Genomic DNA, 27,965 nt, shown 5'->3' with positions numbered 1-27,965 from the left:
AACTGGCCCTATCCACCCCCAGCACAGCATCCCTCCAGTGGCTGTTGCTGGTCTCCATCTTATGGTTCCTTTTTAGATCGTGAGCCCTTTGGGGACAGGGAGCCCTTTTATTTATTTTCATCTATGCAAACCACTCTGGGAACCTTTGTTGAAAAACAATATATATAAATATTTGTCATATTCTTATGCATATTTGTATTTAGCTTGGAATGTAATTCTATAAAATCGAATGGTAGCTATTTAACTTGAGAAGATATTTATTCTTTCTAATAACTATTTATTTTTAAAGGGTTTTAAATACCAACGAAACGCATAAAATAGGATACAAGTCAGGAAAATAAAACATGACATCATACATACAATTGCAAACGGAGCACCCAGTTATTGAACCACTTATTTTGAACTTTTTGCATGTAGGATGCAGTTTTGGTTGCAATGAAAAACAATCAAGTATTCAGATTTGAGTTCAGTTTCGGTTCAGTTGAAAAAGTCCCTCTGAACTGATTTTGGGTTTTTAGATTCAATTTGACTCCCTTGCTTATGAGGCCAGGCCCTTTCAGACACCCTTTCACAATTATGGACTGTCTTCCTGAAAGAGGCTTTTGGTGAGCAATGAAAACCTTTTTGCTTAGGAAGGCCTTCAGGCTGACTTGACATTGCTACTACTAAATACAATTGTACTTTTAATGTGCATTTCCCCCTCTTTTCTATTGATGCTGCAGTTTGTACATTTTAAGCAGTTTTTATGTTTTGTCTTTTTTAAAAAAACAAAAACAAAAATTCTATAAGTAACTTTGGGGGTTCTTTGGGACAGAAAGTGCAGAAAGTCTCACGATCAGTGAGACCTGGTTTTAGAGAGTGAGGGTCCTCTGTTCAGTCTTTGGTGGGTGTGCTCTGAAGCACAATGGAGTGAGAGGTTTGGGAAATTTGTATGGGACAGAGTGATTGGGTGGGTTAAAGCTTATCTTCATGGGTCAGGAAGACCTGGGTGTGATTTAAATTTTTTTAATGAGTGCTCCTCCCAAGCCTCAAGCCAACCATTAACACTTCTGTCCAAGAGATGAGCCTTATACCTTATCTACTCCTTCCTGTGAAGGTGATAAGCTCAAAGGCTAATCCAGTGTGTCAACATAGAAGGGAGTTATTTGGCCATTCCTGTTAGAAGAATAGCTCTTAACTAACTCTTGTCTGCTTCGGCTTCCTCATCTGTTCTGGAATCCTAGAGGAGAGAATAAGGAATAGTCCTCTTTCAGTCACAGGTTCGGCTTGACCTGGAGTTACCTTCCCCATGCTGCCTGCTAAGTGACACACCCTCGTGAGTTATCTCATATAAGCCAATGGTGAGCCCACAATCCCATGAGTTCAGAGAGTCGAAAATGGGATCTACAAGCCTGCTGTCTCAAATCATGTACAAGGGTGCTGCTGGGAGCCCCCAAACAGACTGTCTTTGTAACACCCTCTCATTTAGAAAGGCTCTAAGTGAGCTCTCAGCCAATCCAGAGGAAGCAGCTCTGCTCCTTTGTTAAGTTTAGATTCCCATCCTTATGGATAGGAGGGGAAATGGAGTTTTATGTAAACAGCTTCCGTAGGTTGTGAAAGCACAGATTGATCGCCTAAGGAAGTATCAGTCAGCGTTCACAATCTTCAATCACGCCTCTAATCCCTGCTTTGAACTACGAACCTCACAAGCCAAACCTCCGAGAATGTAAGTTGCTGGCATGCTTAGAAGTTAAATAGAGCCTTAAAAATTAGCCGGAGAAATGATCCTTTCATTGAGCAAGTGCTTACTTGGTATCTCAGGATGGCCAAGATGGGGGCATTCCAGAACCAAGTTCATGGCAACTGACTGTCTAGCCTCGGTCAAGTTCAGAGATTGTCAGTGGAGCGCAGGTCAGTTTCTGGAGCTGGCAGACAGAGAGCTCCAGGTGGAGAGAGAGGCAGGTATGTTCAGGCAGAAGTCAAAGTGCAGCACAGCGACAGAGACGGGCAGGGCCACTCCAGCAATGAGTTGCTCAGACTGAGCAGCCAAGCCTGAAGCAACATTATACAGAGCCAGCCAAGCTCCTCTCCACTCACCTGGTCTTGCTGGGCTGATGAACTGCAGTACCCTCTCTTGCCATTGTATGGGTGCTGCAGCTCAGCAAAGACCAGGTCAGAGACCTGAAAATCCCTGGACCGCCACTGACTATGGGTTCTAGGCCTGGCAACTGCAGATAACCCAGCTGAATGGGAAAGGAGCTGCCATTGGGCATAGGAACGCAGGAAGCTGCCTGGTACCAAGTCAGACCATTGATCCATCTAGCTCAGTATTGTCTACCCAGACTGGCAGCGGCTTCTCCAAGGTTGCAGGCAGGAGTCTCTCTCAGCCCTATATTGGAGGGAGGGAACTGGGAACCTTCTGCATGCAAGCACACAGATGCTCTTCCCAGAGTGGTCCCATCCCCTAAGGGGAATCTCTTACAGTCCTCACACATAGGTCATTCACACAATCAAAAACTGTGTTCTACTCGGGTTTGGGAACGTGTGTACTCCCAATTTTTGATTGTATGGAAGCAAGGTTAGAGGAAAACCTGGGTAGAAGTGATTGTGTGGAAGCAAGGTTAGAGGAAAACCTGGGTAGCTTTTTCTCCTACCTTGATTCCACACAATCACTTCTACCCAGGTTTTCCTCTAACCTTGCTTCCACACAATCAAAAATTGGGAGTACACACAGCTCCCAAACCCGGGTAGAACACAGTTTTTGATTTTGTGAATGACCTCATAGTCTCCCATCCAAATGCAAACCAGGGTGGGCCCTGCTTAGCCAAGGAGGCAATTCATGCTTGCTACCACGAAACCAGGGCAGTTTCTCCCTTCTGCATGCAAAGTCTTCACCTAGGCAACATAATAGTTTGAGCAAGCCCTGACTACCAGGTGTAGAGCCTTCTCAAAGATGGCCCCCTGTCATTTTGGGGATTCCTTGCCCAGTGAGGCTTGCCTAGCCAGATTACTTGCAGATTTGAGGAAAATGGCAAAGACTGTTCTTTTCAGGAAGACTTTTGCCTGATGAGAGGATGGCTTTCTGGAGCTGGCTGTTATGATTAGCGGTGCTATAATATGATATCCTGACATTGTTTAAGCTAAAATGAAGTGTGTTCAATTGCTTTGCTGATTGTATTTGAGTCCTTTTATTGTAAGCTGTTCTGGGTGCTCCAGCTGATGTGCATTATAAATTGAATGAATAAGAGTGAATTATGTATTCTTCCCTCGGTCGTGAAAAATTTCTATATGCAATGTTCAGTACCACTTAGGGAAGAGTACTTCAAAAGTTCACGTTTTCTTGAATAATTATCCTTCCCAGAATGAACCAGGTTTTGACTACACCGTTTGCTTATTATAGGCCTCCCTATCAGAAGAAGAAACATTAATTGGATTTTTATAAGGCACAAGATGTCGAGTGAAAACCTATTAAATATCATGGTTTCCCCTAATTGTGTAGCCCAGTGCACAGAAATTTAGATTACTGTATCAACGGTAGGCTATGATCCTTGGGGGGACCAAATGGTTTTCTTTATTGTTTCGTTTCTACAGTTATACAGAACTGGTAATAGCCACTCCCAAACCATACAAACCAGCATATCTAGTCAGTAAGCATGTTATACAAACATATTTTTGTCAAGTAGTTAATAAAATGTTGCCATTTGTCTGGGTTGAAATTGTCACTTTGCCATGATGTTCACTGGCTGGACGTAAGTGAAGTCTCTATTTTGGGGACTAAATGAAGGACAATTGTGCAGGAGGTACAATGGGAACCCCAGATATGCTTCCTGAGCTCCTTGGAGAAAAGGTGAGGTAAAGGTAAAGTGTGCCGTTGAGTCAATTTCTTTGGTAGAATATAGGAGGGGTTTACCATTGCCTCCTCCTGCGCAGTATGAGATGATGCCTTTCAGCGTCTTCCTAGATCGCTGCTGCCCAATATGGTACCAGTGGGGATTCGAACCGGCAACCTTCTGCTTGTTAGTCAAGCATTTCCCCGCTGCGCCATATACGGTGAGATACAGATATGATAATCAACTAAACTTTGGAGAGCTAGAATAGCGTAATGGTTAAGGCCTCCTAAGACGGGCCTGCAGCAGGGCTTCTCCTAGGCCAAGGGAAGAGTGTGGGTGTGTGGGGGCAGGGTGGTGAATCTGGAGGCTGAGTTCTGCTTTAGGGCAGTAGCAGCCCATACTATCGTATTTACCTGAATTCAAGGCCAGGTTTTTTCCAAGTTCTTTGATGTCAGAAATTGGGGGTTCGTCTTAAATTCAGAGTTCCCTTCCTTTTGGGTAAATACAGGTATAACAGGTTATACAGGTATAACCTGTATTTAATGTCAATTTTTCAAAGGTGTCGTCTTACATTCAGAATTGCCTTCTATTTGGGTAAATACAGCCACAAGCTGGACGGGTGGAAAATGTGCCCTGTCAGCTTGAGTACTGGCAGTTGCTCTCTTGATGCCTACTGGTCCCACTTGGCCGTGACTGAGCCATGCAGGCTGGTTGTTTGTCCAGTGGGGGGTGGGAATCCCCAACCCTGGTCATTCACCGGACTGGGGATTTCCCTCCCCTAACAGACGAATGACCAGCCTGCACGACTCAATTACAGCCGGGGCAGGGGCAGAGGCAGAGGCAGAAAGTAGCAAGACAGCAGCTGCCAAGCGACCCAATCAGCTGGAGCACATTTTCCGCCCCTCCAGCTTGCAAGTACGGGCCGCTTCTGCTTCAGAGGACAGCACACAGTTAATTTACTGTCCCCTAAAACAACAGCATACTGAGTCCCTAATTCTCAATTCAGCTCAGCCATTAATTTGTCTTAAGGAAGTCTCCAGTTCAAATCTTACCTCATTTAGACACTTAAAAGGCAAGCCTCTGTTCTCCTAACTTCAGTCACCCATCGACAATCTTGGAATAATAATTCCAATGCACCATATTTACCTAAACAGAAGATGAACCTGGATTTCAGATGACCCCTTTTTAAAATATGGGTTGAATATAGGTTAGACTATTTACCCAAAAGGAAGAGCACCCTACATTTAAGGGGGAAACCCCATTTTTTAACATCAAAGAACTTGGGAAAAACCTAGCCTTGGATTCAGGTAAATACAATATCTTAGGGTTCAAACAGGATGTTACACTGGAGATACATAACCAGTTCCCCAACAGTTTAGGTTTTTCTTTCCTTTTTTTTTTTAATACAGCAGCCTTGGAAGCTGTGATCCAGAACAGAAGAGCAAGAATGTGGGAGAGTGGCTGATAAACCCTTTCCCTTTCCACAGTTTGTCCACTCATGATTTCCCTCCTCCTTTTCTCCCCATCTTTTCCCATTTCAGACAGAAAAGCAACTCAGGGAGCATGCGATTTTGAGCAGGCTAACAGTAGGGAGGGAAAGGATTCAGCAGCCCCCTTCCCCTTCTGATCCCAGCATCTGAGGCTGCTTTTTGATTTGCTTTTTTAAAAAAGGTTGGGAGATTGTTCGCAGACCTCCTGCGTAACATTTGGTTCCGCCTTTACTGCAAGGATTCCTGGAGTAAGGTACCTGAGGCCTTTGAGGATTGGAAGTGTGTCCTATAAATGTGAAGCATCATTGTATCTGTGGCTTGCATGGATTTATTCTTTGGAATATGCCCCCCCTCCCAATTCTCATGCAAAGTGTGTGTTGTTGTTCAGAGAAGATGGTAATGTGAGCAGCCTAAAAATATGAGTCTGATCTCATGACCGAGGGTGGCCCGCATTCCTCACCTCTGACATAGCCTACTGGGAGTGCTCTTGCAGAAAAACACAAACAAGATGTCCTCGCTGGCTGGCTGGCTGAATTGAGGCAGTTGGCAGATGTGCTTACAGTAAAATAAGCCCTGGATAAGGCCCCCAGATGTGTGAGCTAGTTTTAACACTCAGCCTGCCCTCCTCCTCCTCAACTACAACCAAACCGCACAGCCGACTGCGGTAGCAGAACACTTCTCTTCTCCAGACAAGTGACGGCAGAACTCAGTGTACTCTCACAAATGCCTACTCCACCCCTGCAAACTGTTTCTGCCCTTCCCGCTGATCCAGCCCAGATGCAATTCCGGTGCATGTCAAAGGTGGAAAAATTAACCCAACAGACTTGGCTACTAGCAGGGAATGTTTTGTACCTAAATCATCTCAGAGGGGAATGAGAACTAGAGGCCGGAAAGTAAATCCAGCATTGTTTGGGCCTCTTCATTCCTGGCCTGTTTGCACTGAGCTTCACTGAGGTGTTTCACAGATTGTCTGATGTGATGAGTGCAACAGAGTGTCCGCAGAACATCGACTTTGGTGGTCGAAGTCCCACATTGCAAATGTAGCATTTGTAAGTGGTGACTACAAGGATCATGTGAACCACCCCAGTGAAGGGGCAACCATGGATTAGAGCAGTGGCTCCCAACTGGCATTACTCCAGATGCTGCTGAATTACAACTCCCATCATCCTCAGCTACACTCTATGGTGGCTGGGGATGATGGGAGTTGTAGATCAGCAACCTCTGGAGTCCCACCCTTTGGGAGCTCCTGGGTAAGAGCCTGGGTTCCCAACTTTGGTTCCCCAGATGTTGGTGGACTACAACTCCCATCATCCCTAGCCACAATGGCCTTTGGCATTGTGGGGACCCGACAGCATCGGGACCCCTGGGCTAGAGACGTGCCCCAGAAACTGCATGAGATACCTGACTGCCAGCTAGACACATCACTGGTGCTGTGCCGTGGCTTCATTGCACAAGCACAGCTTTCCGGCAGCAGCCACGTCACACTTGTCCTATACGAAGCTAGCCCGAGAGAAGAATAAAATGAAAACGGCCTCTTTAAAGCAGATGAACCACTATTCCTAAAGTGTCCCTTGGTATGAATGTCAGGTCTGCCCTTAGCTCTCCACAGAGTACCTTTGTCTGTCACACACAGAAAGACTTCTTACTCTGTGAAAAGCAGAGGAGGATTCTGGGCAATCCTCAGATGACTTCCCTGAACAGCATGTTCCCCAGGGCAATGAAGTGTCAACTGTGCATAGGTCTGACAAGCCAGCTCCTTTATTCAACGGGGGTCGTGGGGGGGGGCACTCTGTTCTACAGACAATGGCTTGAAGGCTGGGAGTGTGCTGTGTCACACAACCCAAATGACACCACACACATGAAATACAGACAACCACTGCTCCATTGCAAAATGACAATAAACTTCATGTGGGATGTGCTAGCTAGCCTGGTTCGCACATGAGGCTTGTCCACAGGATTATTGTTAGGGTAGGACAAGCATCCTACTCTAGTTTGGGAGTTGTGAGCGCTCCCATTTAGTGATCATGTATGAGGGGGAAAGCAAGATTGGAGGTGATTGTTAGGAAGAGAGGAGCCAGGTCAGCGGGTGTGTTTCCTCCTACCATGGTAGTAAAGTGCTGGACATCAGAGCTGAGTTGGACGAGGCCCGCCAGCCCAGATCCTCTCTCCCAGATGATCACTTCCTCCCCATCCTACCTTGCTTTTTCCTTCGCACCCAATCACAAAATGAGAGCTCTCACAGCTCCCCAGACTAGGGCAAGACAAACAGTCTACCCTAATAATCATCGTGTGGATGAGCCTGTTGTGTTCAGCTCATGTACAATCTGTGTTCCGTTGTTTTCTGGTCTTGGACCATAATAAACGTAATTGGAATCTGAATCAGCGTCCAGTATATGTATACAGCTACAGATCTGTACACATGGGCTGACATCCTGGCAAAGTTGCGCTAGTGCAAGAAGAGGGCAGAGTTGTGCAAAGTCGGGAGGATTTGGGGGACTGCACTCTTTTGCTATTGCAGAAAAGATCCCCGCAAAACATGTGAGGCATGCCACAGCCTGTGCACCTTGCTGTGTGAGCACACACATGTTTGTGCTGCTGCAACACTAGTCTGCTCCAGCCTTAGCACAATTAGTTAGCCTTGCACAAGCACACAACACATTTGTGGATGTCACCCCATTATGTTCATGCACGTACTATATTACACTTCCTTACTGTGCCCTACATTTGAGGGGCCTGTACCCAAGTTCTCTTCTAAATTAATACATATGCAGTCATTCCTACAGAAACGTGTACATACCACTGTACCTAGGGAACATAAGAAGCTGCATTATACTATTGGTCCATCTAGCTCAGTATCGTCTACTCTGACTAGCATTGTCTCTCCGAGGTTTCAGGCAGGAGTATTTCCCAGCCCTTCCTTAAGATCCTGCCAGGGACTGAACGTGGGACCTTTGATGCTCTGCTACTGAGCTACAGAGGTCATCCACACAATCAAAAACAGTGTTCTCCCTGGGTTTGGGAGCTCTGTGTGCCACCAATTTTTGGTTGTGTGGAAGCAAGGTAAGAGGAAAAACAGGGTCACTTTCCCCTCCCCTGCCTGTTTGTGTGAATGACCTCACAGTCTCATTAGACCAGAGATGGTTTGAATGTGGGTGAAAAACTGGATCCAGACAAGACAGAAGCATTTTTGGTTAGGAGGTTGACCAGCCCACTCATAGGGTCTCAGCCTGTCTTAGATAGGGTTATGCTTCCTTTAAAAGACCAGGTTTATAGTTTGGGAGAACCCAACTTTGCGCCTAAATTTCTGGGTGGCAACTGTGGCCACCAGAGCTCCCCGCCCCCTTTGGTGCACCAATTGCACCTACACCTGAAAAGTGTCGATCTGGCTAGGATCACACATACCTTCTTTACTTCTAGACTGGATTGTTGGGATGGCTTTATTTGGGGCTGCCCTTAAAGATTGCTCAGGATACTCTTTTAGTGCAAAATGCTGCTGTGAGACATCTGTCAACTTCACTGGTTACTAGTCTGCTTATGGGTACAATTTTAATTCTGATGATAATTATATTTAAAGTCCTTTAATCGTGTAAAACCACAATACCTAAAGAATCATCTCCTTGCCCCCCATATGAATCTGCCTGCCTTCTGGGATAATCTAGTAGTCCCTTGTACACGTTCCCTTACTGTCTGAGGTTTGCTGGTCAGAAAAATGGGAAAGGCCATTTCTCCAACGATGCTCAGGATGTGGAACTACCTGCCTCAAGAAGTTTGGTTGTCCCCTATTCTGCTGGCGTTCTGCTGTCAGGACACTTCTCTTTTTGTTTAGCATTTGCTTCACCTGCTACAGAGCGAGGCTGTTCTCACATGCAGCCTAACCCGGGCTAGGAAAGCCCAGCCTGGGTTAGGCTGTGCATGGGAACCCCCGGGATCAGGTCCAATCCTGGTGGGGCAGCACCACCTCATTTTGTAGCCTGGCTATTAGCCAAGGTTAATGGAGCAAGTGCTCCCTTAACCCGGGCTACGGGGTCATGTGTTCTCTGGAGCTATGCCCCAGGGGACACAGAGACGGGTGCCTAGAGTGGCCGTCTCCTGGGGGAATCCCCCAATGCATCATGTCTGTCACATGGTGCATTGTGGGATCTCCAGAGCCTCCTGAGCTCTGCACTTCAGGCATTCTGCGCGGGCCATCTGGGAGCATGGTCTGCGCTCCCAGCAAAATGGAATCAATCATCTGGGGGGCAGGTGAGTGTAACAAGCCTCCCCACTGCCCTCCCACTGCCCCACCCACCCGGTCATGTGAACAACCTCAGTATCTTTTATTTTGTTTTAGTCCTGGTTTCCTCAGTGTTCGTTTTTAACTGCTGCCTTTATATTTTGACCCAACAATATCCCTTGGGTGATTTTTGGTAGCGTTTTGTTGTTGTTTGATGTCTCATATCTGCAAGCTGTCCTGTGCTGGGGAACAAACTCCCACAAGCTCACTGAAGAGATCTTGCAAACCTTTAGGTGTGTGCCGATTTGGCAGGTGAGGGAAAAGATGCTTTGGGGAACTGCGAGTATTTATGCAGCGAGCACACTGGGAGATCTGTTCGGTTTGATCTCTAAGCAAGAGAGTGGAACAGTCTAATGATCCCAGTCTAAAAATAGCTGCCGTGCTGCAAAGTTCCATTATTTATAACATGTTCCCATTTTTCATATTACAGTTCCCGAGCTATATTGGAGAAGACTGGATAATATCCTCTACCACTACCACCCTAATTCACTCTCATAGCTGTAAGCTACATGGACACATGAAGTAAGGGAGCTAGCAAATACGAAACTGATGTTGCAAGCTTCACTGAGGAGTTGTGGACCAGTAGAATATAAACACTTTATGATTTATTTAGACCCTTATATCTATTTCCAGAAGAGGTGGACATATTATGATCCTTATGATAAAAGGATCATAAAAGGATGCATAACTGGAACACCTGTGGGTTAGAGGAAGGAACGGGCAGAGTCAGGGTAATACGCAAATATGTCAGTTTCACAAAACTCTGAAGAAACACCCCTTGAAAACTGCCCCAGTGTAAGTCAATGGGGCAGAATGTTCACAAGCACAAAGGGCAGTTAACAGACAGCCAGGTGCATGGAACTAATGAGCTCAGTGGTGAGGAGAAGGGGAGGAAGGAGGGCTTGAACACAATGAGCAGGAAATTTCTCAGCTTGAAGAATGCTCTCTAAAAACAGTCACAACCCCTTCTGCTTCTCAGGGGGAAAGGTGCCTGAAAATCTCACCATGCTCAGGCACAGGCTCAGGTAACACATGCACACCAGGAGTATACTGCAAAAATTTGTTACGGGTACATAATTATATTTCTATACTGCTTTTCAACAGAATATTTTATATACCACATTTCAGATAGATAGATAGATAGATAGATAGATAGATAGATAGATAGATAGATAGATCCCAATACTTCCAGCTCTTGGCCTCCACCATCCTCAGCTGTCCAAAGGTCTCCTGCTTTCAAAAATGATCTGCCCTTTCTCCCTTGCTACTCCTTATGTCTTGAATTGTCTCCCAGACTATCTGCCCCTCCTCCACAACCACTGTTTCTGGGACATCTTTGGCATAGCCCTATAAGATCCACAGGAGAGCTTTTGTTATGGGCCCCACCATCATCAGAGCCTTGACTGATGGTAATCTAGCACAGGACCTTCTCAGTGGTGGTGCCTTGGTTATGGAATGCCCTCCCCCTGGAAACCCAACAGGCGTTTCAAACCTTCATTGGCTGCTTGTCATTGATATGTTAAGACTTGCCTCTTTCAGCAAGCCTATGGTGTTAGCTTGGCCTTTGGGGCCTATTTTAGTTATCTAGTTTTCAGAATTTATTTTGTGCTTTTATTGCATTTTCATTATTCAATACTGTTTTTACAGTATTTTATGCATTGTATTATCTTTGCTTTGTTAATTGCTGTCCCTTTGCTATGTATGTTTTAGAGCCCCTTTGTCATCTGCCACAGGTGGCAAATAATAATAATAATAATTATTATTATTATTATTATTATTATTATTATTGCTGTTAAATTATTAATTTATAATAATTTGCTGTTTCACAATTTTGAGGGGCACTTGGCTACCAGGAAGATCAAAGAAGCCCTTGAAACTGTGAAACAGCAAATTACAGCAATAGCAAAGAAGATCAGCTGATATGCTTGTGTACTGCAATACCAACAAAATTTACTTTTCTAGTCAAATCAACGTCAGTTTTATCAGAGTGTTAATGGAGAAAAATTGGGACAATCCTGTTGATTGCAACAAGAATGCAGAATGGGTTAAAAAAAGTTGAGGGGAAATTGGATGGAATCAAAATGGATGACTTGATAATAACACCCCAACTGGTTGAAAACCGAGAAAAAAAGATTAAGAATTGGACAGCACCGGGAACGGATGAAGTACATGGCTTCTGGCGCAAACATCTGACCACCTTACATAAAGGATTAGCTAAGCAATTGAATGATCTACTGGAAGGTGGAGAACTTGATGAATGGATGACAACTGGCAAGACTTGTCTTCTTCTGAAAGACTATGAAAAAGGTGCAGTACCAAGTAACCATAGGCCAATAACTTGCTTTCCAACAATGATCAAGCTCATGACAGCAATTGCAGCAGATGCCATGCAAGACCACCTAGAAAGGAACAGTTTGTTACCAATGGAACAGAAGGGAAACCATCGGAAACAAGAAGCACAAAAGATCAGCCTCTTATTGACAAAATGGTTTTGGAAAATTGTAAACGAAGGAAGACAAATCTAAATGTAGCTTGGATTGACTATAAGAAAACGTTTGACTCATTACCACATAACTGGATTTTAAAATGCCTGGATATGACTGGAATGAATTATAACATTAAATTTTTTGTTTAAAAATGCAATGAACACAGGGAAGCCTCATTTGCTAGTAAATGGAGAAGAAGTGGGAGAAGTTAACATCCAGAGAGGAATATTTCAAGAAGATACATTGTCGCCTTTACTTTTTGTAATCTCCCTAATTCCCCTATCCATTATCTTGAACAAAACAAACCATGGCTACCAAACTTTAAAAACATCAGTTAGGTTTTCCCACCTTTTTTTTATAGACGATCTAAAGCTTTACAGAAAGTCACCATCCAAAATTGAGTCATTACTCAATACAGTTAGAATTTATAGCCGTGATATCGAAATGGAGTTTGGACTGGACAAATGTGCTATATTGGCAATAAATTGAGGGAAAATGACAACTAGTGAAGGAATTGAGATGCCAAACAGAAACAAAATAAAGAGTCTGTCACCTGAAGAAAGTTTTAAGTATTTGGGCATTCTCCAAAGTGACAAGATCAAGCATGCTGAAGTGAAGACCAAAGTTAGTAAGGAATATATCAGGCAAGTAAGAAAGACACTGAAGTCCAAACTTAATGGTGGCAACACTATCAAAGCAATCAACACATGGGCAATTCCTGTAATCCGATATACAGCAGGTATTGTTGATTGGACACAAGCAGAATTGGATGCACTGGATCGGAAAACCAGGAAAATAATGACCATCAATCATACCCTGCACCCAAGAAGTGATGTTGGTAGGCTGTACCTGCCAAGAAAAAAAGGTGGACGGGGAATGTGGCAAGTCAGACAGTCTGTTGAAGAAGAAAAACGAGCACTGGCCCAATACATCAATGAAAGCCAAAAAGAAATGTTACAGGAAGTGAGTAAGACAGGCTTGTTGGGAAAAAAGGAATCAAAGGATGAATACAAAAAACAGCAGATGAGGAATCGATGAGAAAAATGGCACAACAAACCATTGCATGGTCAGTTATTTAATGACATACAGTCAAAAGAAGGGGACACTGAAGAAAGAAACGAAAAGTCTCATTGTTGCAGCCCAGGAACAATCATTACAAACAAATGTTATAAAAGCAAAAATTGATAAAACCCAGAAAGACAGTGTCAGTTATGCAAGGAAGCGGATGAGACGGTTGAGCACCTTGTATGTTGTTGTAAGCAAATCACGCAGACTGATTATAAGGAAAGACACAATAAAGTTGCTGTGATGATCCACTGGAACCTTTGTAAGAATTACAAATTGCCAGCAAGCAAGAATTGGTGGAATCATCCAATTGAGAAGGTCACAGAAAATGAGGAGGCAAAAATCCTTTGGGATTTTTGAATACAAACTGATAGGCATTTAGCGCATAATATGCCAAATCTGACAGTCATCGAGAAGAATTGGGTTCTGATAATTGATATTGCAATCCCAGAGGATAGACGAGTTGGTGAAAAACAACTGGAGAAAACAACTAAATACACGGACCCTCAGATTAAAATTGAGTGGCTCTGTTAAAAGAAAACAGTAGTGGTGCCAATAGTTGTTGGTGCCCTTGGTGCAGTACCAAAAGAACTTGAACACCATCTTGACACCTTGGGCATCAATAAAATTACAGCTCATCAGCTATAGAAGGCCACACTACTTGGGGCAGCATGAATACTATGATGCTATCTTTAATTTTTCTTTAGTTATGCTAGACCCTTGGAAAGGGCCCGATAATTAATAACAACAACAACAACAACTTTATTTGTTAGCCACCCCATAACAAATTATCTGGCCGGCTCACAACACAATATTAGAAAACATCAAACACAACAAAAAAAGAATCACAAAACAAACAAAAAACTAAAATAAATTAATAAAGCAGCACAGAAATTGCAGGGAAAGACAGAGGAGGGCCTCGGGTGAAAACCCACCAGAACAAATTTGCAGCATCACTACCCAAACTCCAGCCTAAGCCCACCACCAAAATTGTCCAGTCGCTTCCATTTCAGCTGGGTAATACCGGAACTTGGCATGGAAGTCCCTGTACTTTATTAGCAGGACTGAGAACTGTTCCTTCCCTTCCCCTCCTCTGTTGATCTGTTCTTTGATCAAATTCTTCAGGAGCAGATCTATTTTCAGCACTCCTGGCTCAAGTACCTTGATTGCTGCACAGCGCGTAGATAAACATGTTGGTCTGCCTCGGCCTCCTGTCTCCCTCCCACCAAAGCAAATCACCACTCCATTCTTAAATTTCTTCTTTTATCTACATCTTTGCCTCAGCACTTGCTAGAAAATTAGGAAATGCTAGCTGGATGTGCCTCATGTGGTACATTGTAGGTCAGATTTTGTGTTAACCTTTAGCTTGAGACTTGGGACCTGTTCTCATGACTGTTCAGTAGGCTTATTCACGTGATCTTTAATAGGGTAGGACAAGCAAACATGAAAATTGTCCCCTTTGCTAAGCAGGGTCCACTCTGGTTTGCATTTGAATGGGAGACCACATGTGTGAGCCCTGTAAGATATTCCCCTTTGGGGATGGATCTGCTCTGAGAAGAGCACCTGCATGCTTGCATTTAGAAGGTTCCCCAGTTCCCTCCCTGACTTCCCCAGATAGGGCTGAGAGAGACTCCTGCCTGCAACCTTGGGGAAGCGGCTGCCAGTCTGTGTAGACAATCCTGGGCTAGATGGATCAATGGTCTGACTCAGTATATGGCAGCTGCCTATATTCCTATGCCCTACTCACGTTTGAGAGCTGTGCATGCTTCTGTTTTGTGATCATGTGCTTTTAAAAAACAAGGTGGGGGGGGGAGTGAGAGTCTGTGAGGCTTATGCTGGATAGTGGGGCCTTTTCTCCTACCTCATTAAAAGCTGGGTACAGCTGCTAGTCAGACAGAGCCCCTCCTACCCAATGGGAGCCTTGCAGACGATCACTTCCCCTCCTCATTTGTTACTGATCAGAAAACAGGAGTGCCCACAGCTCCAGAATTTGGATAGCACGCTTGTCCTACCCTATGAAAGATTGTGTGAACTGCCTTAGTATGTGGATTCCCATCTAGAGCACGAGAGAAAGTTTGAGGCTCATGCACCACTGAGAGCAGAGCATTTTTGTGTGTGAGTCAGAGCTACTGGACCCTTGTGATTGGAGCCCCTTTTCTCAAGGCAGATGCTGGACTGCATGTATGCAGGCACACAGACCCACACCACTTTGCTTCTCATGTTCTTTGGCCTGGTTGGAGAACACCATCTGGTGGGTCATGGGGAGAGATTGGCTTGTGACACTAAGAGGGAGGCAAGGACCAAGGAAAAACAGGCAGCACGCAGTGAATATTAGGAGGGCTGCAGAAATCAACTGAGAGGTTATGTGCTGTGTGGAGCCATAGGGGAAGAGATGAAGATTCAAGAATGTGAAACAGTGTGAGATTTGTGGAACTGTGAGCAGCAGGTGAGAAGCTGGATGTTCAAATACCCCTTCCCATTAAAACCAAAACAAAAACCCTGTATGTAGAAAACTAGAACATCAGGGAGAGGAGTCCAGCCAGCCTTCTTCCTGAACTACAGTAGCTGGAAGTGGGAAATGAGTCTGCTTGAACACTGAGGTTCCAGCCATTTGGTTGTGCCCTGAGGGCACACTGAGTAAACAGTGGAAGCTGCAGAGAAGGTGATGTTCTGGAACATTCTGCCACAATCAAATGTGTTTGTTGATACACCGGCCTCGCTGCAGCCCTTGTCTCGGTGCTGTGGAAAGGCAGATGGTTCCCCATTCTCGCTAAAGTTTCTGAGAGGCCACAGAATGCAGCATAGCAACAGCAAGGTTACCATTTTTCAGCCAGAAGGAAATAAAACCAATGGCGGATTTTCAGTATGTGCTATCATAAAAGAAAATCTTGAAATAACTCAAACTTTTAAAACAAAACAAAATAAGCATCCAATGGCCTCTAGGAATGTGTATTCAGCTGTGTTTGGCTGCAGGACGTTTTCATAAAATTCCCAGGTCTTTTGTGCTACCATAAAAATTCCATACTTTTTTCCAGGAAGGAAAGAACAACATAAATGGATGTTACTACAAATCTGAGAAAAGAAACCAGGCTGTGATGAGGGAAATGTGCCTGACCTTTCGGAGGCAGGAGCGCGTCAGCTTGATGGTAGTAGGTGTTTGCATTTCAGGCTGAACAGTATAATCAGTGAGTTCTGTAAAAAGGGATGGAAGGAAAATTGAAGATCAGGCATTTGAAAGAAGCAAATTGCTTGGAGGCCACTAAGGCTTCTCCACACAGGCAGAAACACAAGGAAGAGATGTCTGTGTTCTGGTGCATTTCTGATCCCCATAGTCTGTGACCCACCTGTTCAGTCCCACCCCTTCACTGCCACTGCAGAAAGTGCAGTCCACACTATAGCCCCCTCTCTATGTTTTTAAATAAATACTAGTTTAACCCACGCAGAGCATGGGTTGATTGCTCCCCTCACCCCCTGCCACAACCCCACTCCCCTCAGAGATCTCTCCACCCTCACCTGAGCTGCACTCCTGCTCCTCCTCCTCCATCCGGTTGCTTCCATCCCCCTCACCCCTCTTGGCCAAGCTGCAGCCTCCGATCCCCAGAGACCTCCCTACCCTCACCCGAGCCTCGCTCCTGCCGGCAGTAGCAGCAGTTGACCGAACCCTTCCTCGCTGCCGCCACCACCATGGCTGCTCGTTTCCTTCTGGCCTCTGACAGGCCCGGGCTCGTCACCTGCCTGCCTGCCTCCCTCCGCCAATGGCCCAAACAGCAGCGTGGTTGACTGAGTCCTTCCTTGCTGCCGCCTCCATAGCCGCTCATTCCCCTCAGGCTGCTGACAGGCTCGGGCCCATCCCTCACCCTTCCTTCTTTTTCTCTTCCCCTCCCTTCTTTTTCTCTCTTTCTGTCTCCTTCACGCACTCTTCTCTTCTGTCTTTCTTCCCCTCCTTCCTTCCTTCCTTCCTTCCTTCCTTCCTTTCTTTCTTTCCCCTCTCTCTCTCCCTTCCTGAGTTAACAGATCTTGTTCATCTTGTTTCCTCATTGAATTCACACAATGACAGCCTCCTTCTCCTGAAGGGGCTTTTTTCTCCCTCACTACCTGTCTCTTCACAGACCACTGCCCACTATCATTTTATATATATGTAGATTCCTATTGCAGCAATATAGGAAGATGCTGAAAGGCATCATCTCATACTGTGCAGGAGGAGACAATAGTAAACCGCTTCTGAATTCTACCAAAAGGAAACCACAGGCTCTGTGGGCTCCAGGAGTTGAAATCAACTTGACGGCACTCTTTACCTTTACCTTTACAATCAAGAACATCTTCCAACCAGTAACAGTTGCCTTCCAACTGACCTTAACTATCACAGGCTCCTCCTCCCTATCTGCATATGGAATCCCCACTGGCCAATCAACATGGTGCCACAGGTTCCTCCTCCTTATCTGCATATGTAATCCCCACTGCCCAATCCCCATGGTGCTTCTGCTCTCACAGGCTCCCCCACCTATCTGCATATGGAATCTCCACTGCCCAATCAGGTGCTTCTGCTCATGAACGGGATTAGCCACGGGTACACCTTAGAGAATTATATATATAGACAGAGCTTTTTCAGTGGGTGCATTTGCACAATCCACTGCAACTCCAATTCCTGGGAACCTCTAGTTCATGTTTCTGAGCCATCTGTGTACCATTTGCCCAACATTCTCCACCCATTCTACCCATTTCAGGTTGGGCTGAGGCAAATGTTGGGCAGAAGTCACAGGAACTGACAGTGAGTGGGTTTGAACAATACATCAGCTGAGAGTGACCCGTCCCCAGGAACTGGACTTGAGGGGGACTAGTGGATGTGGGCCACCTCCAGCCTCAGAGGCACAATGCCTCTCAATACCAATTGTAGAGAAGCCACAGCAGGAGAGAGGGCATGCACATACTTCTAGCCTGTGGGCTCACCAGAGGCAAAAGAAAGTGGGAATGAGGAGGTGACAGGGCTTTGAGATGTTCGAATGGACATTTCAGGTAGGTGATGCCATGTTTGACAGTTGAACAGTTCCCTGTATGAAAAGCTCCCTAAATATAGAAAACTAGCACAGCAGGAAGAAGTCTTAGTTGTAATTTTTCTCCCTAATACGTTAGCGTTTTTGTTTTTGCTTTACTTGCAGGCAGTTTTTAATGTGGGGGCAAATTTAACAATGGCTTCCCCCACCATCAACCTCCAAAGCCACAGTCCTCAGGAACTGACTGCCTAGTTCTGCTGCATGTGTGAGCCAGGCTGCTCTAGGCTCCCTGTATCTCCCCTTTTTAAAGGCATCTGGTGGCCCACTACGTGAAACAAGATGCTGGACTAGATGGGCCTTGGGCCTTGGGCCTGATCTAGCAGAGTTGTTCTTATGTTCTTATGCTTCCACTAGTCTGTTCATTCTTTCCACTAAGCCATTCCCTCAAGGATGGTACAAGGAAAAAGTCTTGTATTTTATCTCATGGTTGTGAAAATATCGCTCCATTTCAAATGAGGTAAGCTGTGTCCCATTGTCAGTCACCAGTTCTTTAGGAAAACCTTCCCTTGCAAAAACTGCAGCCATGAACTGGATCACCTTGTTTGTAGTAATGTTGTCAGCAAATGAAAGTTTTGGCCACTTGGAATAGTAATCCACCATCACGATAACAAATCTTTGTTTTGTGGGTTGGTTATCAAAAGGCCACATTATATCCAGAGCACGTTTTGGATCACTTTTGCTTGTAAGGAGGTTGGCAGCACCGAACTATCAGTCCTCAACACCAGCTCATTGAGAATAGACAGCTCACTCACTACGTGCTTGTATGGTTGAAGATGTTCAGGTACCTTGTTTTTGCATTGCCAACCTTTAGTTATGTGAAGTTAAAGCTAGCTCAGAGGATTGTTGTGAGGATATACATGACCATGTCCACCACTCTGGGCTCCTTGGAGGAAGAGTGGGATATAAATGTAAATAAGTAAGTAAGCAAGCAGGCAAGCTAATAAATAAATAAAATTGGCCACTCCGGAGAACAGCAAGCTGAATTTGATGGATCTTTGATCTGACCTGGCAGGGCTTTTTTATTTTCTTATGGCCTAGGACAGGGCCATAAGCTTGTGTCCCCAGGTGCTGCTAGACTACAACTCCCATCATCCCTAGTCACAATGGCCAAAGGCCATGGGATTTGAAGGCCAACAACAACAAAGGGCCTCCAGACAATTTGTGTTAGCCAAGGCCACCCCTGAAAAAAACTCTACACATGATCATTAACAAGAACAGCAACAAAGTAAACACTGTCTATGACCTGTCTTTAGGTTAGACCCCCACCTCACACACTTCCTCTGTGCCAGGGACCCAATTCAAATTGGGGGCCCCATTGCTGCTTATTGAAAAAGAAACAGGCATCACATGTTCCAATTGTTCGTAATTCCACTACAATTGAATCATCACCAGCAACTGAAAAGCAAGACAAAGGGAAAAGCCTCATCCTCTGATTCTTGAAGACAACCAAAATTCTGGCTACCTAGGCTGTCTTTGCTTGATATTTTTCATTGTCATGCAGCAGAGATGTACGGTTGCATTTACGTAATTTAAAAATTCTTGGCAACAGTGAAAAACATGCAGGAATGGTGCATTGCTGCAGTTGCCCTCCCTACTAAAAAATCAGCACTAATAAAACAAAGGGTGTGGAATGTCTACTGTGCCTGACAGTCAGTTAAACCAGCCTGGCGATCAAACAGCAGGGGAAAAATACTTAACAGGGAAATGAACTCCACCATGCATGGATGCTGCTTCAGGGCTTTCATTCAGAGCCATCTTGCTTGCATACTGATCAACACTGAAGGAGTTTAACTGAGGTCACTTTGGGGGACATTGACACGGAACTTCTCTGAGCTTGAAACTCCTGACTTACCCCTCGCTCTGGGCTTGCTGAGGGTTAGGATTTCGCCACTGATTCAGCCACACACCTGCGCTGGATGTGTGGCTAATTTCCTTTCGGCTCAGCGGGGAAAGGCTTGACTACCCAGCAAGAGGTTGCCAGTTCAAATCCCCACTGGAAACACCTTTATCGGGCAGCAGCGATACAGGAAGATGCTGAAAGGCATCATCATCTCATCCTGCGTGGGAGATAGCAATGGTAAACCCTTCCTGTATTCTACCAAAGACAACCACAGGGCTCTGTGGCCGCCAGGAGTCGACACCGACTTGACGGCACACTTTACTTTACATAGGAAGTTGCCTTGTACGGAGTCAGAGGGTCAATGATCGGGACGTAGCTAGGGGAAAGGGGGCCTGTGTTTGCCCCTCTCCCTGGCGGCTCGGTGTGAGGAAGATAATGAAGAAAATAGGAGGGGTGGAGCTGGGGGGCCCTCAGGAGCTGGGGGGCCTGGGTTCTTTGAACCCATCCACTCAATTACACCCCTGGCTGGGAGGGCACCAGGGGAAGGCTGCATTTAACCAACCTGCCCAGACGACCAAACTTTTCTTTCCCTCCCACAAGCCCACACAGACAGCCCTGCTTTGTGCAGCTCCACGAAGCACGGCGCTCGGCGGAGGGATCCAGGGCCGGAACTTCTTGCTCTGGCCTCCAGGCATCCCTCAATGCAACTTGTGGCATGCACGTTGCATTGGGGATTCTCCCATCAGATGGGCGCTCTATGCTCCTGCCTCTGTGACTCGTCGGGCTGCATGCAGCCTGAGGAATCACACAATACCCAGTAGCCGGGGTTAGGGTGTAAGAGCACCCTTAACCGCGGCTGAAAGCCGGATTTGTTAAGGGAGTTAGCGAGGCGGGGAGCGGTGGGATCCGCAAGGATCTCCTGCTGCTTCTCACGACCAGCCTAACCCTACTTGGGGCAGCCCAGGCAGTGTTAGGCTGGTCGTGAGAACAGCCTCAGAGGGTTGGTCCATCCAGCGCAGTAGTCTTGCCTACTCTGTCTGGCAGCAGCTTTCCAAGTTTCAGACAGGAGTTATTCCCAACCCTACCTGGAGATGCCAGGAATTGAACCTGGGACTTCCTGCACGTAAAGCAGATGCTCTATCACTGAGCGATGGCCCCATCCTTAGCATTTGGCCACATTATAAACAGAGCCCGTACAGACAACTGAACGGCCCCAAGGTGAGTTCTAAGATTCCCACCCCTCCAGGATTGGGCTGGAGTCTCCAGGAATCCGCATCAATCTCCAGATGAAAGCAATCATGGGGATTTTGGGTGGTGGAGCCATAGTTCAGTGATGGAGCATCTGCTTTGCCTGCAGAATGTCCCTGGTTCAATCCCTGGCAGCATCTCCAGGTAAGGCTGGGAAAGACTCCTGCTCGAAACCTTGGAGAGCCACTGCCAGTCAGTGTCGACAGCACTGAATGAGATGGACCAATGGTCAGATCAGGCAGTGAGGTCATTCACACAATCAAAACCTGTGTTCTACCCAGGTTTGGGAGCTGTGTGTGCTCCCAGTTCTCGGTTGTGTGGAAGCAAGTTTGGAGGAAAACCTGGGTGGAAGTGATTGCGTGGAAGCAAGGTTGGAGGATAACCTGGTAGTTGGATAGGAATACAGGGCCAGAATTTGTTGTTCCGGCCTCCATAAATCCCACAATGCAACGCACAGCACACACACTGCATTGGGGGATTCCCACAAGAAACGGGTGCTCTAGGCACCCATCTCTGTCTGCGTGCCTCTGTCTGCGCCCTGGAAGCAACCCATGTGGAAGCTTGCGCATGAGCAAGTAGCCGGGGTTTAGGGTAAGGGAGGACCGGGGCAAAGAGCAGGGCTAAGTGGTGCTGCCCCACTTGGATCAGGCTCGATCATGTTAGTTGTCACATGCAGCCTAACCCAGGCTAGGCGTCCCTAGTCCGGGTTAGGCTGTGTATAACAGCCTCAGTGTGTAACAACAAAACAAAAGCTTCCTGCAAGGAGAAAGCTAGCCTAGCAGGGAGTGAGCTCTCTCTCTCTAATTTAATTTTAATTTTAATTTTAATTTTAATTTTAATTGTGTTTATCTTGCAGGTAGTTCTTAATACACATTCTGCTGCATGTGCAAAGCAGACCTGTGCCTTCTAACTTTAAAAAATAGTTTCTAAAGTAGATCTATTTTAAAACACATCTATTTTTTAAAAATAGATCTAGAGCACTGGAAACAGCATGGGGCCAGGTCTAAATCCCTCCTCCCAATATTACCACAGTCCCGATCCAAGTCCTGCTCTACACATGTGGCAAAAGAAAGTGGGAATGAGGAGGTGATGGGACTTTGAGATGTTTGAATAATAGACAATACCATTGCAGGTAGGTGATGCCATGTTTGACAGCTGAACAGTTCCCTGTGTGAAAAGCTCCCTATATGTAGAAAACTAGCCCAGCAGGAAGAAGTCTGTGTTGTAACATTTCTCCCTAATACATTAAGAGTTTTTGTCTTTACTTTACTTGCAGGCAGTTTTTAATGTGGTGGTAATGTGGGTTGTTGCCATATACTGGCTTTTCAAATATGGGTGCCTAATTTGCATATTATGTGAATTGGCTTGAAAATAATTTTTGAGCAGAATAGTGACTGCACGTTTTGCTCCAGAACTCTGCTTCTACAAGGGCTAGAGATTAGCTTTTAAAGAAAAAAAGAAAAAGAAAGCTGAAATCCGGGCAAATCTGGGTGGACTAAGCAATCCGGGTGAGATGCTTCAAATCCAGGTGAAACCCGAAATTCTGGGGGGCATAGCAACTCATCAGGCAGGATGCCTCTGAGTACCAGTTGCAGGGGAGTAACAGCAGGAGAGAGGGCATCCCTTCAACTCCTGCCTGTGGCTTCCAGCAGCATGTGGTGGGCCACTGTGTGAAACAGGATGCTGGACTAGATGGGCCTCCTTGGGCCTGATCCAGCAGGGCTCTTCACATGTTCTTATGTGGGGGGCGAAGTTAAAAATGGCTTCCCCCACCATCAGCCTCCAGAGCCACAGTCCTCAGGATCCGACCACTTAATTCCACTGCTTGTGTGAGCCGGGCTCTTCTGGGCACCCTGGGGAAAGCGGCCTTGGGGGATCTGGCCCACTGCTGCCGCAGCAGAACGAGGCTCGTTCCAGGAAGTGAGGCCGAATGGCAGGCCCACGTGGGTGGTTGCCTAGCAAACAGCCACATCTCCTCTTTCACTGCCATTTTATTGTGGAAGCCGGGCACGTGGGTGGTTGCCCAGCAACCGCTCCCGCGATTCCCCCGGCCCTCTCTGCCTTCCTAGAATAGACCCTCTGTCAGCACAGCACTGGCTCTGGAGTGATTCCTACTCTTATATTTATTTATTCAGCTTCTAACCTGCCCTTTCTCCACATGCCCTGGGTGGCATGATGTATTTTAAACATACCGATCAGTCTTGTTAAACAACAGGCCACCTTTAAACACACGGAATACATTTCTGGTTTTTTGTTCGCTCATCGTAAAATTATAAGCTTTGGGGGATAAAATGCTTAATGGTTTTTCTAATACATCAGGAGGTCCGGGCTTGTGTGCCTTCCTCGTCCAGGGATTCCTGGGCAGTCAGGCGAAAGGCCTATCCTAGGGGTTCTCAAGCTTGCGTCCCCAGATATGGTTGGACTACAGCTCCCATCATCCCCAGCCACAATGGTCTTCAGGTATTGTGGCAGGGGGTGATGGAGGTTGTAGTCCAACAATATCGGAGGATCCAAGTTGGAGGACTCCTTGGCCTATTTTGCATCCTAGCAGGTATTATAAAACGGAGGAAGATCTCCTCCAGAGACTCACACATAGCACACAGCACTGGGCTACATTCTGCACAGCCCCCCGTCAAGGCAAGGGACCTGCCAGGGCTCTTTGAATGGCAGCCCCAATGAACAGCCCAACATCTTGAATGGCAGCCCCAATGGTGTAGCGCAGGGCTGCACAATTTTGGCCCTCCTGCAAGTGTTGGACTGCAGCTCCCATCATCCCTGACTATTGGCCATTGTGGCAGGGGATGATGGGAGTTGTAGTCCAACAACAGCTGGAGGGTCGAAGTTGTGCAGCCTGGTGTAGCACAACCGAGTTGCTGCGGAATGACTCACAAACGTTTTTGAAGCATCACTTCCATTGTTTCCCATAGAAATAGCCCTCCGTGACTGCCCGCCTGGAAGTGATTTTGAGTCATTCTGCAGCTGCCCCCTTGCACTACACTGCCCAGGCTGCCTTTCAAGTTGCACAGCAGCCCTGGTCGGTCCCTCACTGATGTCCTGTGGCACAGAATGTTGAAATCACAAGGAAGCAGATTCAAGCTAGACATTAGGAGGGATTTCCTAACTGTAAGAACTGTTTAACGGTGGAACAGTCTGCCTCATGAAATGGCGGGCTCTCCTTCTTTAGAAGTTTCCAGCCAGAGGCTGGGTGGCCATCTGTCAGGGATGCTGTTGCAGATTCCTGCACTGAGAAGTGGGCTGGCCTAGAGGATCTCTGAGGTCCCTTCCAACTATACGATTCTATGAGGGGCTCAGGCTCTGCCAGAACCTGCTTCCAGTTTAGATATTAACCATTTTGTGACACCTCAGTTTGTGGCAAATCCCTTAAACCGGGGGGTGGGGGGAGCCCTAAACAACACAGGAAATTCAGTATGACCCTGGGCTTAAAAAGAGTTGATAAAGAGGAAGCCCACGTACTTTGGACAATGCCAGATGATTCATGAAGCACTTCTCAAAATGAATTCTCTGGAAAAGAAATTATAAGAGATCAGCAGGGTCGACTGCGTCAGGCTGCCTGGCTCAAGCACCACTCCAGAACAACTTTTTTAAAAAATCAATTTTATTTTGGTCTCTGCAGGAACAAGCCACGCTACAAACGGCTGCAGCAGAAGAATTTCCAACCTAGCCGCCTGAATATGTTGTAGCAATAAACTGGTCAAAACCAGCTAAATATTATTGTCTGGAAGGCTGGGTGGACCATTGAGGACCGTGGTGCCAGCGAATCACTAGGGCCGTCATTTCATAATTGTCAAAGTAAATAAATAGCAAAGTGGGGCAGTTAGAAATCATACAGACTGTGGCTCTGTTTGAAAAACAGAAGCCACCACAACTGTTTTGAGTGAGGGATTTGGGGATTTGGTTTCAGACAGAACTAATTAAAAAGAATGAATATCAGGCAAACATGCCTCCATGCAATAGCTGTGATGCAACTGCTGCTGTTACGTGTCAACCCCCCCCCCCCCCGGAAGGGAGGGATGCTACTGCTGTGGAGGGAGAATTGCAAATTTCTTATTCGGGGGCAGGATTCACAGCTCTCAGGCTGGTTCACATGGCCATTACCATCAGGATAAGAGATGGGCTATGCACATTTAGGAATGTAGGAACGTAGGGAGCTGCCATATACTGAGTCAGACCGTTGGTCTCTCTAGCTCAGTATTGTCTTCACAGACTGGCAGCAGCTTCTCCAAGGTTGCAGGCAGGAATCTCTCTCAGCCCTGTCTTGGAGATGCTGCCAGGGAGGGAACTTGAGACCTAGATGCTCTTCCCAGAGCGGCTCCATCCCCTGAGGGGAATCTCTTACAGTGCTGACACTTCTAGTCTCCCATTCATATGCAACCAGGGTGGACCCTGCTTAGCTAAGGGGACAAGTCATGCTTGCTGCCACAAGACCAGCTCTCCTCTCCTTGACGATCATTTGCATGATTGTCAGAACTCAGGCATTTCCCTTCAGCCCAGCTTGCTCCGGGCAGGTGACCCAGCTTTTGTATCCGGCTTTTAACCAAGGGTGGAGCAGAGGAGAGCCTTCCTACCCTGATCGTTTTATTGTGAAAATGCTTGGACCTCTTCTAACCAGCCGCCAGCATCCAGCACACCCTCCCCACATGGAAGCCATAAAGAGCTGTGGCTACTGCGGCGGCTGTCAATGGATGTTCTAGCCTTCAAAGCACACTCTATGAGCTTTGTCAGGCCTGCATCCCCCTCCTGCTCCTTCATGGCCAATGGAAGGGCAGATACTGACATCATGAAGCTTTCCCATTCCCAGTCTGCGGGCAGTGCATGCTGGGAAGGCATCCGTGTCCTTGGAAGTCTTTCCATGGAGGGGTGGGGCTTGAAGCTGCCGAGCTCAACAAGTGACGCTGCAGCTGCCAGGATGGCCTGTTTCCTGGGCTTGCAGACTCCAGCGAGGTGCTGCTCACGTGCGGCTGATGGGGTAGGAGCCCACCTGGACTCTTACCCACCCCCTGAATGGTGGTGTGAACAAGCCTATCCTTTAAGCCCTACTCATATATATTCAAGATTCCTTTTTTTAAAGCAGCGACTTATTATAAACAGCGACTTATTATCATTGCGCACATGTTGCACTAGCTAGTTCCACTGAGTACACTTCACTTCCACTTCATGGACATGCTGATGGGATCTGAGCTGTCGGTGACTGACCAAGAGAGGGATCTTGGGGTCATGGTGGACAGCTCATTGAAAGTGTCGAGACAGTGTGCGGCAGCTGTGAAAAAGGCCAATTCCATGCTAGGGATAATTAGGAAGGGGGTTGAAAATAAAACTGCTAATATTATAATGCCCTTATACAAAACTATGGTGCGACCACACCTGGAGTACTGCGTACAATTCTGGTCACCACATCTAAAAAAGGACATTGTAGAACTGGAAAAGATGCAGAAGAGGGCAACCAAGATGATCAAGGGCCTAGAGCATCTTTCTTATGAGGCAAGACTACAACACCTGGGGCTATTTAGTTTAGAAAAAAGACGACTGTGGGGAGACATGATAGAGGTCCATAAAATCATGCATGGTGTGGAGAAAGTGGATAGAGATAAATTCTTCTCCCTCTCGCATAACATGAGAACCAGGGGTCATCCCATGAAATTGATTGCCAGGAAATGTAGGACCAGCAAATGGAGGTACTTTTCCACACAATGCATAATCAACTTATGGAATTCTCTGCCACAAGATGTGGTGACAGCCATCAACCTGGATGGCTTTAAGAGGGGTTTGGATAACTTCATGGAGGAGAGATCTATCATCGGCTACTAGTCAGAGGGCTAAAGGCCACCCACAGCCTCAAAGGCCGGATGCCTCTGAGTACCAGTTGTAGGGGAGTAACAGCAGGAGAGAGGGCATGCCCTCAGCTCCTGCCTATAGGCTTCCAGTGGCATCTGGTGGGCCACTGTGCGAAACAGGATGCTGGACTAGATGGGCCTTGGGCCTGATCCAACAGGGCTGTTCTTATGTTCTTATATTCTTAATTGTTTGTAATTCAGTAGGTAGAATCAGTGAGTTGGCTAGAGACACAGGATCTCCTGAGGAATAAGCACACAGGGTACAAAACGTGTGGGGAGGGCCCTGACCTCCCTAAATGGTACCGCAAAGCCTTCCTCTCAGCACTGCATCTGACAGTCTCTTGTGACTAGCTGTTCATTGAGAACAATTCTGCTGAACTACTTGGCCAAACTGAAGCGGTTGCCACACCAACAGTGAGCGATTCCCTTCTGCTCTTGTCAAAACATCCTGACAGCCATTTCTGCCTCCTCTGGCGGAGAGAGGGAGCCAACCTCTTAGGAAGTGGGCAACAGAGCAATACTCCTGGCCTAGAGAGAGGGTCAGCGATACCAAATCACCCTTACCTCAGCTTCATCCCTTTCCTGCAGCCTCCTCCTTTTCCTTCCTGCCATAAAATATCTGCTTACCATCAGCTGGGGAAGGGCAGTAGCTGCTATAGCGCTGGGGTGAAGGCGGAAATGTTTGACTCTAGTAGAGAGGGGCGGCCCTTCCATGAGGCAAGGTGAGGCAGTCACCTCAAGTGGTGGATTATTGGAACCTCTTCTACTGTGGGCGGAGGCTGAGAGGCAGAGGACCAGGCCAATGGGGAATCTGGGGAGCAATGTGGGCAGTGCATCCAGGAGGCAGGGCT

General features: G+C 46.6%; 1 long non-coding RNA gene across 2 annotated transcripts; it reads right to left on the bottom strand.

Annotated features, from left to right (window-relative positions):
- Nucleotides 1-60: 60 nt before the first annotated feature.
- Nucleotides 61-27,870, bottom strand: LOC128330659 (uncharacterized). 2 transcript variants are annotated; one of them, XR_008310195.1, is made up of 4 exons: nucleotides 27,679-27,870; nucleotides 24,737-24,784; nucleotides 16,239-16,315; nucleotides 61-1,219 (listed from the first exon to the last, which is right to left on the bottom strand). It is a non-coding gene; the product is annotated as an uncharacterized LOC128330659 (long non-coding RNA). The 2 variants fall into 2 exon arrangements; XR_008310194.1 differs by lacking the exon at nucleotides 24,737-24,784.
- Nucleotides 27,871-27,965: the final 95 nt, after the last annotated feature.

This window comes from Hemicordylus capensis, chromosome 6 (assembly GCF_027244095.1).
Source record: "Hemicordylus capensis ecotype Gifberg chromosome 6, rHemCap1.1.pri, whole genome shotgun sequence".
Lineage (NCBI taxonomy): Eukaryota > Metazoa > Chordata > Lepidosauria > Squamata > Cordylidae > Hemicordylus > Hemicordylus capensis.
The sequence above is the reverse complement of the archived record's forward strand: the minus strand, read 5'-3'. Positions and strand labels throughout refer to the sequence as shown.